Source organism: Grampus griseus, assembly GCF_964374135.1.
Source record: "Grampus griseus genome assembly, chromosome: 13".
NCBI classification, from domain to species: Eukaryota; Metazoa; Chordata; class Mammalia; order Artiodactyla; family Delphinidae; genus Grampus; species Grampus griseus.
Window position 1 is genome coordinate 13480308 of NC_139007.1, and position 15783 is coordinate 13496090.

A 15783-nucleotide genomic window follows, 5' to 3' on the forward strand; every position below is an offset into this window, starting at 1 on the left:
GCGGCCCAGTTCCTAACAGGCTCGGGGGTTGGGGACCCCTGCTCTAAAACATCCACTGCTTGATTTTTCCAAGTTCGTTTCCTCTTCTCAGTGTTATGGCTCTGTAACAGCGACTGCACGGAGGTGACAAAGGCTCTCAGCTACGACACCTCAACCTTCCTTTCTTTTTACCTATAGATGTCTTTATATCTCTATCAATTTTGTCTTCTTCCTCTTCTGTCTTAAGAGATGAAATGTCCTTGGTCCTTTCCAAGGCTGACCTTTCAATCTATCACTTCTGAGCCCATTTGACTCCCAGAACTTTCCTCATAACTTCGCTCTTTCTTCATCACCATCTCTCGTATCTTCCCCGTTGGCTTCTTTCTTCATCTACAAACATGATAAAGGCTTTCTGATGCTAAATAAGTTGCTCCTCACCTCTACCTTCCCACGTTTTTCTTTTCATGCCTGTGAACACCCACAGAAGTAACTCTCGCTCAGTTTCTCCTCCTTCTATTGTTCAATTTCACCTTAACTTCTAGTCTGGTTTCTATCTACACCATTTCAATGAAACTCTTTCTTAAAAATCATGAGGGGGAATCTTCAGGATGGCAGAGGACTAAGATGTGCAGATCACCTTCCTCTCAACAAACACATTAAAAATACATCTACATGTGGAACAACTCCTACAGAACACCTACTGAACGCTGGCAGACCTCAGACCTCCCAAAAGGCAAGAAACTTCCCATGTACCTGGGTAGGGCAGAAGAAAAAAGAAAAAACAGAGACAAAAGAATAGGGACGGGACCCGCACATCTGCGAGGGAGCTGTGAAGGAGGAAAGGTTTCCACACACTAGAAGCCCCTTCACTGGTGGAGACAGGAGGTGGTGGGGGGAAAGCTTCAGAGCCACGAAGGAGAGCGCAGCCACGGGGGTGCGGAGGGCAAAGCGGAGAGATTCCCGCACAGAGGATCGGTGCCGACCGGCACTCACCAGCCTGAGAGGCTTATCTGCTCACCCGCCGAGGCGGGCGGGACTGGGAGCTGAGGCTCGGGCTTTGGAGATCAGACCCCAGGGAGAGGACTGGGGTTGGCGGTGTGAACACGGCCTGAAGGGGGCTAGTGCACCACGGCTAGCCAGGAGGGAGTCCAGGAAAAACTCTGGAGCTGCCTAAGAGGCAAGAGACCATTGTTGCAGGGTGCATGAGGAGAGGGGATTCACAGAACCACCTAAACGAGCTCCAGAGATGGGCATGAAACGCTAAGACTGCTGCTGCAGCCACCAAGAAGCCTGTGTGCAAGCACAGGTCACTATCCACACCGCCCCTCCCGGGAGCCTGTGCAGCCCGCCACTGCCAGGGTCCCAGGATCCAGGGACAACTTCCCCAGGAGAACACATGGCGCGCCTCAGGCTGCTGCAACGTCATGCTGGCCTCTGCCGCCGCAGGCTCGCCCCGCATTCTGTACCCCTTCCTCCCCCTGGCCTGAGTGAGCCAGAGCCCCCTAATAGCTGCTCCTTTAACCCCGTCCTGTCTGGGCAAAGAACAGACACTCTCTGGCGACCTACACACAGAGGTGGGGCCCAATCCAAAGCTGAACCCCAGGAGCTGTGCGAACAAAGAAGAGAAAGGGAAATCTCTCCTACCAGCCTCAGAAGCAGTGGATTAAATCCCCGCAATCAACTTGATGTACCCTGCATCTCTGGAATAGGTGATAGACAATGAATCATCCCAAAATTGAGGCGGTGGACTTTAGGAGCAACTGTAGACTTGGGGTTTGCTTTCAGCATCGAATTTGTTTCTGGTTTTATGTTTATCTCAGTTTAGTATTTAGAGCTTATTATCATTGGTAGATTTGTTTATTGATTTAGTTGCTCTCTTCCTTTTTTTATATATATTTTTTCCTTTTTCTCTTTTTGTGACTGTGTATGTATATGCTTCTTTGTGTGATTTTGCCTGTATAGCTTTGCTTTTACTATTTGTCCTAGAGTTGTGTCTGTCTATTTTTGTTTTTGGTTTTTTTTTATAGTTTTTAGTGCTTGTTATCATTGGTGGATTTGTTTTCTGGTGTGGTTGCTCTCTTCTTGCCTTTTTTTATATTGTTTTTTTATTTTTAATAATTTTTTTTACTTTAATAAATTTAATTATTTATTTATTTATTTTTCCTTCTTTCTTTTTCTCCTTTCTCTTCTGAGCCTGACAGGGGCTTGGTGCTCTGGCCGGGTGTCAGGCCTGTGCCTCTGAGGTGGGAGAGCCGAGTTCAGAATATTGGTCCACAAGAGAACTCCTGGCCCCACGTAATATCAAATGACAAAAGCTCTCCCAGAGATCTCCATCTCAACGCTAAGATCCAGCTCCACTCAACAACCAGCAAGCTACAGTGCTGGACGCCCTATGCCAGAAAACTGGCAACACAGGAACACAACCCCACCCATTACCAGAGAGGCTGTTAAAAATCATACTAAGTTCACAGACACCCCAAACACCCCACTGGACACAGTCCTGCCCACCAGAAAGACAAGATCCAGCCTCACCCACCAGAACACAGGCACCAGTCCCCTCCACCAGGAAGCCTACACAACCTACTGAACCAACCTTAGCCACTGGGGGCAGACACCAAAAACAATGGGAACTATGAACCTGCAGGCTGTGAAAAGGAGACTGCAAACACAGTAAGTTAAGCAAAATGAAAGACAGAACACACAGCAGATGAAGGAGCAAGGTAAAAACCCACCACACCTAACAAATGAAGAGGAAATAGGCAGTCTATGTGAAAAAGGATTCAGAGTAATGATAGTAAAGATGATCCAAAATCTTGGAAATAGAATGGAGAAAATACAAGAAACGTTTAACAAGGACCTGTAAGAACTAAAAAGTAAACAAACAATAATGAACAACACAATAAATGAAATTAAAAGTTCTCTAGAAGGAATCAATACCAGAATAACTGAGGCAGAAGAATGGATAAGTGACCTGGAAGATAAAGTAGTGGAAATAACTACCGCAGAGCAGAATAAAGAAAAAATAATGAAAAGAATTGAAGACAGTCTCAGAGACCTCTGGGACAACATTAAACTCACCAACATTCGAATCATAGGGATCCCAGTATAAGAAGAGAAAAAAAAAAAGGGACTGAGAAAATATTTGAAGAGATTATAGTTGAAAACGTCCCTTATATGGGAAAGGAAATAGTAAATCAAGTCCAGAAAGCACAGAGTCCCATACAGGATAAATCCAAGGAGAACCGCTCTAAGACACATATTAATCAAACTATCAAAAATTAAATACAGGGCTTCCCTGGTGGCGCAGTTGTTGGGAGTCCGCCTGCCGATGCAGGGGACGCGGGATCGTGCCCCGGTCCGGGAGGATCCCACATACCGCAGAGCGGTTGGGCCCGTGAGCCATGGCCGCTGGGCCTGCGCGTCTGGAGCCTGTGCTCCGCAGCGGGAGGGGCCACAGCAGTGAGAGGCCCGCATACAGCCAAAAAAAAAAAAAAAAAAAAAAATTAAATACAAAGAAAATATATTGAAAGCAGCAAGAGAAAAGCAACAAATAACACACAAGGGAATCCCCATAAGGTAAACAGCTGATCTTTCAGCAGAAACTCTGTAAGCAAGAAGCAAATGGCAGGCCATATTTAAAGTGATGAAGGGGAAAAATCTACAAACACGATTACTCTACCCAGCAAGGATCTCATTCAGATTCGACAGAGAAATTGAAACCTTTACAGAGAAACAAAAGCTAAGAGAATTCAGCACCACCAAACCAACTTTACAACAAATGCTAAAGGAATTTCTCTAGTCAAGAAACACAAGAGAAGAAAAAGACCTACCAAAACAAACTGAAAACAATTAAGAAAATGGTAATAGGAACATACATATGGATAACTACCTTAAATGTATATAGATTAAATGGGACCTCAGGAAACTTAAAAGCTTTTGCACAGCAAAGGATAACATAAAAAAGACAAAGAGACAACCCTCAGAATAGGAGAAAGTATTTGCAAATGAACTGACAAAGGATTAATCTCCAAAATTTACAAGGAGCTCATGCAGTTCAATATCAAAAAAAGCAAACAACCCAATCCAAAAGTGGGCAGAAGACCTAAATAGACATTTCTCCAAAGAAGATATACAGCTTGCCAACAAACACATGAAAGGATGCTCAACATCACTAATCATTAGAGAAATGCAAATCAAAACTACAGTGAGGTATCACCTCACACCAGTCAGAATGGTCATCATCAAAAAATCTACAAACAATAAATGGTGGAGAGGTTGTGGAGAAAAGGGAACCCTCTTGCACTGTTGGTGGAAATATAAATTGATACAGCCACTATGGAGACCAGTATGGAGGTTCCTTAAAAAACTACAAATAGAACTACCATATGACCCAGCAATCCCACTACTGGGCATATACCCTGAGACAACCATAATTCAAAAAGAGTCATGAACCACAATATTCATTGTAGCACTATTTACAATAGCCAGGACATGGAAACAACCCCTAAGTATCCATCGACAGATGAATGGATAAAGAAGATGTGGCACATATATACAATGGAATATCGCTCGGCCATAAAAAGGAAACGAAATTGAGTCATTTGTAGTGAGGTGGATGGACCTAGAGACTGTTATAGAGTGAAGTAAGTCAGAAAGAGAAAAACAAATACTGTATGCTAACACATATATATGGAATCTAAAAAAAAAAAAAGTTCTGAAGAACCTAGGGGCTTGACAGGAATAAAGACGCAGACGTAGAGAATGGACTTGAGGACATGCAGAGGGGTAAGGGTAAGCTGAGATGAAGTGAGGAAGTGGCATGGACATATATGCACTACTAAATGTAAAATAGATAGTGGGAAGCAGCCGCATAGCACAGGGAGATCAGCTCGGTTCTTTGTGTCCACCTAGAGGGGTGGGATAGGGAGGGTGGGAGGGAGGGAGAAGCAATAGGGAGGAGAAATGGGGATATATGTATATGTATAACTGATTCACTTTGTTATAAAGCAGAAACTAACACACCACTGTAATGCAATTATACTCCAATAATGATGTTAAAAAAAAAAAGAATGTAAAGGAGAAAAAAAAATTACTTAACCTCTCTATATCTCATTTTCTTTATCTGTGAAATGGACCTAAATAAATAAAAAAGAAATGAGACTGTTGAAGTTAATCATGTACTGGGAATATGTTTTAAATGACATGTACCCATTAAATATTAGCTTTATAGTATTATCATATAGATACATGTGATGTTGAGCTTGAAGTCAATAGATTCTTGACTGTAAAATCTAAAAGAAGTTTGAAATATTTACCAAGGAGAATTCTAAGTAGAAAAGTCTTAGCTATAAGAAAAGAAAAGCAAACATACATTTTATTAAACACATTATTTTCCAGACATTGTGTTAGCCACTCACATGTTATCTCCTTTGATTCTCAAATCAACCCTGCATAGGTTGCATGTATCATGACTACACAGGAAAGAAAACAAACTTGAGACTTTCTGACATTTTCACAGGACTACCCAGCTTATTTGAGGCAAAGATGACTTCCTAACACAGGTAGATCCACCCTCCACATTCACATGCTTTCATCAAACCACGATGCCTTCACAATATATTCAGTGAACACTTCCCACCACTAATTGTGTCAGTTCCAATGAATCAATATGCCCAGTGTGAAAACAAATCAGCTTAAGTTATTATGAAGCATTTGTAACAACTGCAGTAATTTCAACAAAGAGAATATACAACAATTAACATACCTAACCACCAGGGAGTAAAGATAAAGAGTTTACTCATTTTAACTGTTATTAGACCCATCAGCTGTCATTCTGACCTCTACTACTTAGAAAAATACCCTTCGCAGGATAACGCAAAAGGAACATTAAAGAAGCCAACCTTTGTAAAACGCTTTTTTTCACAAGGAGGAAACTTCATTGGTCTCAACAGATGCAGTGATGTGCCTTCAGGTACGTGAAAACCCTGCTTGCCAGCTGCTGTTCTGAGGTTAATATTTTACTATTATATAGCAACTTTTCCCTTCTGAGGGTTTCTAAGAGCTTTATAACTTTACAAACAATCTAACATCTCTGCAGTCAGTATTCTTCGTTTCCTAAATGAATATAAATTCTGCTCAAATTCATCAGGGAAAAAGCACAATGACCACTCCATTGCTTCATTAGCACTGGCTATGCCAGCCACTGGACTGGAGCTGCACTTTTTAATGTAACTGCTATAGCTCTTGCCACATTGTCACATAATTATTAATTCATACTCCTGTCTCATCAAATAGCCCGTGGGCGGGCTTCCCTGGCGGCGCAGTGGTTGAGAGTCCGCCTGCCGATGCAGGGGACGCAGGTTCGTGCCTCGGTCCGGGAAGATCCCACATGCCGCGGAGCGGCTGGGCCCGTGAGCCATGGCCGCTGAGCCTGCGCGTCCGGAGCCTGTGCTCCACAACGGGAGAGGCCACAACAGTGAGACAGGCCCGCGTACCGCAAAAAAAAAAAAAAAAAAAAGAATATGGCTCTCTACAACTAGGAAATCAAACCAGGATTGTGGAAGAACAGAGCAGTGAATCAGAACTTGGGCTCTTCACTGCCACAGTCTCCTGCCTCACCTCAAAATACATTCGTAAAACTAAATTAAAAGAGTAGTTATCAAGTGCTTGTAAGACAGGAAAATCCTGCCCTGAATATTCTGGTCAGGAAGAGAACACACGCAAGACATTTCTTTCTCAGTTAAGGAAAGGCCTCTCTTGTTTATTATCTCATCAATAGGCCTGAAGATGGGATTTGTTATCCACAGGAAAGAGAAACTTTCTCTTACAAAGAACATTCAAGCTCAGTGCCAGCTAGTTATCTGCCCGATAAGAATAAGCACAGAGAAAATGCCAGCAAATCAGAAGCAATACTAAGATACAATTAGCCCTAGATTCCATTAAGGCTCTTAAGTAAGGCTCTACCTGGAACTCAGTGCTCAAAACATTTTTTAAATGAACGAAAGAATGAAAGAATGTATGTATAAGCTGTTCCTGTGTATGCAAAGGCCAGTTCTGAGCAGCTCCACAGCCCTGACTATTAATAGCCTATAAGGAAATTAACATTAATTGTGCTATTTAAACTCTCACACATATTCCTGAAAGTAATATATTATTTTCGCTTGCTTATAGGAGAGGAAACCAAGATTAAGAAATGTGTTCAAGATCGCATAATAATGGCAAAATTGGGATCAAACCCAGTTCTGACTGCTCGTATACTCTACCATGATGCTTCTATGATTTCCCAGTAGCTAAGCATGATTTAATGCTGACCTTGGAATGTTATTTCCTCTCTGACTCAAGATTCCAAGCAGATAGCCATTTGATTACACTACAGGACACAAGGCCTGAGCATCCTCGGAGACGGTGTGGGGCTGCCATCAAGGAGGTCTTCCAGGTAGGTAAATTAAACCAGTTCTTTAAAATGAGTATGACGGTTTTGTGCTGCAACATAATCGGGCATGATTTATGAGCAAGTGACTTTAATGACTGGAAATTATTAATATTTTCACACACTCTCACCAAGTATCTAAGGGGTTAATTATTGGAAGGAAAGAGGAAAATGAAACAGGAATAAAGCTGCTCTGACTCCCTTCTAAAGACCTACCTGGATTGAGGCATCTGATCTCATCAATTCTCCATCTGTGTCACTCCCTGCCCAGCTGACAGCTAGAAGGAAATACCCAGGGCTACCGAGGTTTCTTTCCCCTTGCCTGTCCCTAGAGCCCATACATGTAGACTTCTGAGTGCTCAGTCACGAATTATCACCCCCGTTTTGGCTGAAATCACAACATGCAGTAATTAATCTTGTTTAGTAAGCAAGTGTCCCTGGTAGATAGGAGGTACCAGGCAGTTACAACTTAGAGTCAATTTATTAAAGCAGCTCCCTCCTAATTCCGTGTTGGAATGAATATACTATAAATGTGGTAGTTCTAATAGATGGAGAAGAATGGATAAAAATTTTGGAGAGAAGGGTAAAGCAGAAGGGATTGTCACAGGGGAGGTAGCAAAAGGGCAATGAGAAATTCAGAAATCCTAGGTTCTTTCTCCAATCTTGACAATGGCATCAGTCTTACAAGCATGCTAAGGCAGGAATATATTGGGTATAAGAAGCAAGTACAATGGCACTGCCTAGGGAAGAAGATACACATATTGGGTTACAGCTAAGCTTCCCAATCAATGTGCTACCAATACTAAAGCCCTCAGGTCTCACCCTCAGGGAGAGCAATTGGGTGTATGGATTGTTGCTGGGGCAGCTGGAGCCCTGATGTGAAGGATGTTGGAATACACTGAGTTAGAGCATGGGCTTTACAGTCAGGAAAATACAGCTTTACTAGTTTACCTGCTGTGTGATCTCAGGTAGGCAAGTTACCATCTCTGAATGTTCCAGTTCCATGCATGTAAAAAGAGAATGCTTGTCTAGGGTCACAGGTATTGTGAAGTTAAATATGTAAAAGGCTTAGCAGAGTTTCAGACTCATATAGGTATTTATGGAGGAATAATTGGCTAATTCAAACTATTACATTTACTATAATACATCCATGAAATGTAAGACTATTCTAGCTGTTCATACATTTGTTGACTTTTTACCATGTAAAATTCTAAGGCAGATCTGGAAACTGCACCGAGAGATAACCTAGAGTGCTGTGAACAGAAAACAAAGATTTAATGGCTAATAATCTCCAGAGAAAAATGGTTGCCATGCCGTGTAGATGTGAAGAACAGTGTACGTGTCAGACATGCTCCTAGAGCTGCTGTTTCTGGGAGGGACAGGATGTAACTATTCCTTTCCTTGATATTACTTAACATCTGGAATGTCTACCAAAGCAGGGAGCCCATAAATGCTCTTGCTGATGGCTACCTTAAAATCCTTGCCAGCAGGCCTTGGGGGGACCTAAGTTCCATCCAACAGGAGTTAATTGAAGGGATGCAAAAGGTAAAAAGGCAGTTCGAATTGTATTCTGGTCAGTACAACAATCTCATTAAAGGTTGAAAAATGTGTCTGTCATCTAAATAAAACATGTATGTGTACTAATCATTGCTTCTGTTGCAGAGGTTCAACTCTTTCCCTTTTTCTGATTTTAATATCAAAAACCAGAATTCTGATTGGTTTCCTGTAATAGATTCTGAAGATAGTTCTCTAAGCTCTGGTCAGCATTAGTGGCCTAAGGAAGTTGGGAGGTAGCTTTCATCATTCCTTCCATGCCTTTTATCCTCAAGCCCTACTCATACTGTGCTTGTGGGGTTAGAAGTGCAATTTTACCCAATTATAGAGGTGCTGGAAGGAGAATGGGAAAGTTGAACTAGTTCTCTTTTAAGGGAGGCATAATAAAATCTTAATTTGAAAACTGCCTAAGAAAAGCCTTCTCAGTCAATGTAAGGAGAAGAAAATTCATCTAACTATGCAAAACAGTATGAAGAATTCACAAGTATTGTCCTTATTTTAGATATATCATTTCAGCCCTCAGGAAAATTCCACTGTCGTCCATGGTTATCAAAATGATTTTGTTTCTAGAAGCTGATATTAACTATTCCAAATCTTGGAAGAGTTTTCCTATGCCAGATTTGTATACAAATTCTTAGAAAATCTCAAAATAAACCAAAATATTCCCCAGCAACATTTCCTGGAGTGCTTACTGCTCCATGAGGTTTAGAAGAGACCCTCTAGAAATCCTAAATTCTGTCTTAAAGAGTATTTGTACTAGGTAGTTCCCTATCAAGTACAAGGAGCTGCTGTTGCTTCCATAGAAAGTACATTTGTTAAAAATGGACACCGTATTTATAAATTCCTAATGGGTTAGTCAAAACTCTTTCAGTGACTGCAAGGATATAATTTTAGTTTGTCACATATTTTGTGGATGAAAACAAGTGCTATTCTCAGTTTTAATTCTGGAGAGAGTAGATGAGGGGGTAACTTTTAAACAGCTGTACAGTGGGCAGGAACAAAAGATGTGCAAAGGGGTAAAACTTCTTTCCGTTTTTCCAAGTGATACAATAAAGAAGCATATTTTAGGCCAGACCAATATTTTTCTTCACAGAGTAAGCTGATAAGAATGTTGGAAAACTTCAAAGCACGAGGCCACATAAATCAGAAGGTGTTTAACTGCGGACAAAATTTCAATTTCTTTAGTGTAACTCCCTAAACCCCAGCTAGAAATATGACTTGAATACTCTAATGGAAGACCAAAGGATTACAAAAACTTAATCCAGAGTTTCTCCTTTAGCTGAACACTGGGAGACAGGCAAAGCCCTGAGCCACAGGAAAAGCACTCATTCAAAAGGACTAATTCAAAAGTGTATTAGCATTATGGATGTGTCTAATAGCCATTTAATAAAGAGAGCCTCTTGGGAATGAAAAATAATTCATCCAGTTATTAAGGTGCACCAAAATACAATATATTATAAATTCATTCCCCCGAAGCTGTGACAGTTGGCTAATTCTGTTCCTTGCATAAGAAGGATATTGAACAACTGGAGACATAGCACAATCTATGAAAAATGAAGAGCTTTCAAAATGTGAAAAAATAAAAGAATGAATATTAAAGACTAGGATTTCTCTGGTTTTCCTCCCAAACATCAAAGCTGGACTGCCTCCAAACTTAACCAGACTGCCTTTAAGATGTACTTGAGGGCTTCCCTGGTGGTGCAGTGGTTGAGAATCCACCTGCCGATGCAGGGGACACGGGTTCGTGCCCTGGTTCAGGAAGATCCCACGTGCCGCGGAGCGGCTGAGCCCGTGAGCCATGGCCGCTGAGCCTGCGCGTCCGGAGCCTGTGCTCCGCAACAGGAGAGGCCACAACAGTGAGAGGCCCGCAAAAAAAAAAAAAAGAAAGAAAAGAAAAGAAAAAAAAAAAAAAGATGTACTTGAAATTTAATCTATTTAAAGGTGTTGAGGGGGAGGGGTCCCAGAAAACAGGAGATATAATGGATTGTGATCTGAATGACAGCAGGAAAGACTAACTTCACCCAATTTGCCTCTAAAACCATCCTGGCATAGAAGCTAAAACACTCATTCACAGCGTCATTTCTTTGATTTAAGGTTTGGTCTCCGAAAGCCATCTAATGAAATATAATTCCTTGAAACAGAATACACAATAAAATCTACTGATAGAATAACTTGTAAGTCCATGTCTCCACTAGCAAAGACATGAGTTGACTAATGGAACAGGGAAAAGACTATTTCAGGGGTTAAGGACCATAGCCTTAAACACATGAACTGAGGATAGTTGAGAACAAGGGGATAGACCATGACACGTGGAAAGTCAGACCTTGAGACGAGGGTTGAAGAGGGGCAGACAAATGAGAAAAGAAAGTCTTAGACAATTTTTTTCCTTTTCACCTTTTTTTCCTAGGGATGGTCCTAGGTAGTGAGAGTCAGAGTTCTCTCCCTAACTTTCTCTCCAGCTCCACAGTGCAACTTTGTCTTCTCTCTTCTTTTCTCTCTTCACTTTCCTGTTACTATCGCCCTACCCCAAACAGGCAGTTTTATATAATAATCTATTTCCTACACTGAGTTCTTGCTTTGTGCCAGGAATTGCTCTAAGTGTTTTTCATGTTATATATTATTTAATGCTCATATGAACCCTCAGAAATTATCATTTTTAAAAATTAGGTAATAGTATGATATTATTTGACAGATGAAGAAATTGAGGATATCCCATATCTCACAGGTTTCTTAGGCAGATTAAATAAGATGACACACTAAGAAAGGTGCTCAATCAATACCATGCCCCTCTGTTTACCTCGCCCTCACTTGTGGCTTGGGTCTCACCTTCGGTGACTGGGAAATCCATTGTCCAGCTGCTTATCAAGTCAGGCTGACTCCTGGATAGCATAGATTTTTCTGTGTCTAACTGGTTCCATCACCTTCCATTATCCTCTTCAGTTAACAATCACTTCAGACCCTCAGCTTCACCTTTTGGTGACTACGTGTGCTGCTGCTAGAAAATCGCTTACTCTCAGGAGACAATCTGAAAGCACCTTTAGCCGTCCCCCCTCCCTCCATTATAAAACATCCCTGACTCATTCTGTGTCCCAGGGTGCTCTTTGGAATATGAAATGATTACAGACGGCCTATCACAAGGAAGATCCACCATCATGGAGCTCCAGTCGCCCAGTGTTTAGTAGGCATGCAACGAAGATTTCTGAGTGAATAAAGGAATTAAAGAACTCCATTTCATTTTTAAATCAAAGAAAATAGTTTAACGTTCTTTGTGCTGATAACTCTGTTCAAAATCGTACATTACGTAAGGTTCAGAGGCAAATATGGCTAGTTTCATGTCCTCCACCTGTCATATTCATTTTCTGAAGAAGAATTTTTAGAGCACTGGGAAATCTCAGGGAAGACATTTTAATTAAGTGAGTTATAACGATGCCTTATTTGAAGTTCACTACTCGGTGGAAGATAATTTAGCTAAATCAGAGCCTTGAAGGATGGCTCTCAGTGATATGGGCCTTCTTCCAGTCCATTCATTCCTTCATTGGGCAGAATAAAGACCTCAGCCACCCCAGCACTAAAGTGAGTTGATTGTGCAAAGGCTTCTCTCATTTTACATTCATAGGAGACTGGAAATAAATCTAGAACTTGCTGACTAATTCTCCTGGCAGATATCAGCTTTTAACATGTATGAGATATTCCCACTGTCATTTGTCTGAAGGGCATCAGAGGAAGAGAGGGAAATGTACTTCCTCAGAGTGAGCTTAGTCTAAGTTCTCACACAATCAATATTATTACATTTTTCTTGGATTCCAGGCACAAGGAATTGTGACACATAACTAATAAAAAAGAAAAAATCTGTCACTATTTCATCATCACATCTCAGTAAACATCAAAGTGGAACAGCTCAGATGCAGTCAGCAATTTCTTCTACTAGGATTCAATGGCTTCAATGACTAGACACCTTCTGATTGGATAGACTCAGTTCGACAGTTTTGGTGTATCCTAGTCCTCTAAGTATAGCATCTTCTTGCTGATATAAGCACCTATGACCATGACAGGACTTGAACTGCTCACCATTACTCACCATTTACAAAGGGAAACTAGAGCCATTGCTTATGTTCATTGGTTGTCTCATTAATTACCACCAACAAATCCAAGTCATTTGTTTTCTCTCTAAATTAACTTAACCTAATAGGTAGCCCACTCCAGTTGTTAGAAAAGCATAAGGCAAGGTAAGAGATACATTTTTAAAAAAAAATTTTGAATGAGTTAGCACTACCTAACAGAGCATAAAAATACTTACTAAAAAAGAAGTGGGGGCAGTGATGAGAAGGTATACATCAGAGTCTCCAAAATTTCAATACTGATAAGTTACCAAAACAATCTCAATAACAGCACACTCTGCAAGTAGAAGAGCCTTTCAGCTTTACAAAGAAAAGTAATTTCATTTCATTACTCTGTGTGACCAGCATGAAATGAGCGATAAGCATACAGAAACTGGAAGAAGCAGAGAGAAAACAAAAAGAACATAAATGAGAAAAAGACAGAGCCAGAGAGAATAAAAAATTAGCAGAGGAAGACAGACGGGAAAGAGACACAGCAAAAAAATTAGCAGAGGAAGACAGACGGGAAAGAGAGCAAGAAAGAAGTATGCACTGAGCAGAAGATGACATGGTATAAACAAATCTTGGTTTGTACCTTCTTCCCCCCAATCCTATGGCCTGTGAATGTTAACACTCATCTCAGGACTTGTGCAAATGGTGGGGCTTGCGGAGAGTAAGAGGCTTCATTGATCCCAACTTTGAATGTCTCCAAAAGAAAGCTGAAGCCACCTCAACATTTTACCCCTTTTAGGTAACAATCTTTTTGCTCAAACATCCTACATTTCTTCCTCTATCTTTGAAGTTCTATGAGAAGTAAGAATTAATCCATGGAAGACCAATCCCCTGCAGGTTGGCCCCCGAAAAAAGTGTTGCCCTTCTACAAAACTCCTTGGAATTCAGCCACAAACAGTGCTATGCAAATCAGTCCTGGTCAACTTCAAGGCTGGGGGCACAGTGTCCTGATCACACCAGAGTAAAAGCTGAGGTAATGAATTTTGCTACTAGTTCATTATGTCACAGGCGCAATTGCAAGGCTTGACTCCAAATCCCATATTACATCAGAGGTACATAGGGGGCTCCCCTAACCATGAATGCTAATCTGGCAGATTAAGGTGGGAGCCAAGATTTTGCCACAGTGAAAGACTGTTGATCTTGATCAGTCAGAAGGCAACCAGTGCTTCCTTAACCATACAATTTATAGGCTCCCCTGTTCAAGGGTTCGAATCCCAACCCTGGAATCTGACATTTAGTCCTGCCACATCTCTGTGCACTGACTCAGAACATAATCATTTCTCCTGTCTCCCTGAGTTTCCTACCAATAAACATCACTCCATAAGCCTAACAGGCATGCTGCAGGGTTATGTGACATTGTTTGTATAATAGCTAGTGGTTTTATAAAGTGTATCTTATTATGGAAATTTTACCCAGATTTTAACATGACGGACTACAAAGTCTATGAAACTATTTGAATTTAATACTACCTACACTGCTACTCTATTCCCCACCTCCAAAAATATATATATTTTTTATCACTAGGACATGTAATTAATGGGATTAGAACCAACCCAAACCTTAGTTTGAAGCACAGAGCCTCTTCACTCCTGCCTCACCGTGTCTTGCGTAAGAAGCCAGTCCATTCCTCTCTGAATGACTGCCCTGTGCACTCTGATTCCGAAGCACTTCTCATGGCAACACAGAGAGATGGTTAGAGGAATGTCAGGAGAGGCAGTTATTCATTTCATCTCCAGGTGCAAGGTAGTTGTGATCGCTTCCAGACACTAGGTTGCTATTTTTACTGCAGTCAGCCACACGTGACACAAGTAAAAGAACAAGAAAAAACTGACACAACCTAGTAACCCTACAGAAAAAGAAAAAAAAAGAATGCATGCTGGTAATATTGGGTAATCAGCATATATAATCTTTCTACAGAGCAATCAAAATGCCAGCATCACTGTTTGGGATTAAGGGATATACTGAGCAACAAAATGGGTTTCCCATGCTAAGGGAGGAATATGAGTTCTGCTTGAGGAAGAAAACACCGATTTCCACAATTATAACCCATAACTCTCATAGCCTCCCGTCCTCTAGTTAGACAGGAGTCTCTCTGGTTGTGATAACGCATCAGCACATTAGCAATCTCTTTGTATTTGAACAATTTAAGGAAAATAATAAGAGACTGGCTTAAACAGCATTGAGGACCTTCTTAGTCTCCGAAAAATATAACCTCATATAAAAGTGGATACCTGGCTAATTTCAAAATGGAATTGAAAATTCATTTCGGTGTTACTTTAAAATTTTTGATAGTCCTTTGAAATTGCATTTTTAAACTACTTCTTGTTCTGTTCTCAAAAGACTTTTTCCTCCTATTTCTCTCTGAAAATTTTCCCTCAAACAAAAATTTTATCTTAAGTTCTGAAAAACATGCTGCTCTGTTCTCTTTTTTATTTTGAATTACTTCTCCCTCACTCCCAGCTTGTTTTTTTCTCTTCTGATTTGAAAGCAGAGTTGGAAATTCTATGAGACATGGAAACTTTGAAAAGTAAAAAAGGCTTGTGTAGCCTTCTCTCCATCAGTTAATAAAAATAAAACCTTTTTTCTAGGTGCTTTTTGCTTGTGGAGGCTCACTTACACTGAATTAGGTTTTTTATTTCACTGAGCAAACAAAAAAATCTGTCAGCAGGCATTTCTCAGTGTAAGAGGTCTCAAAAAGGCAACAGCAAATCT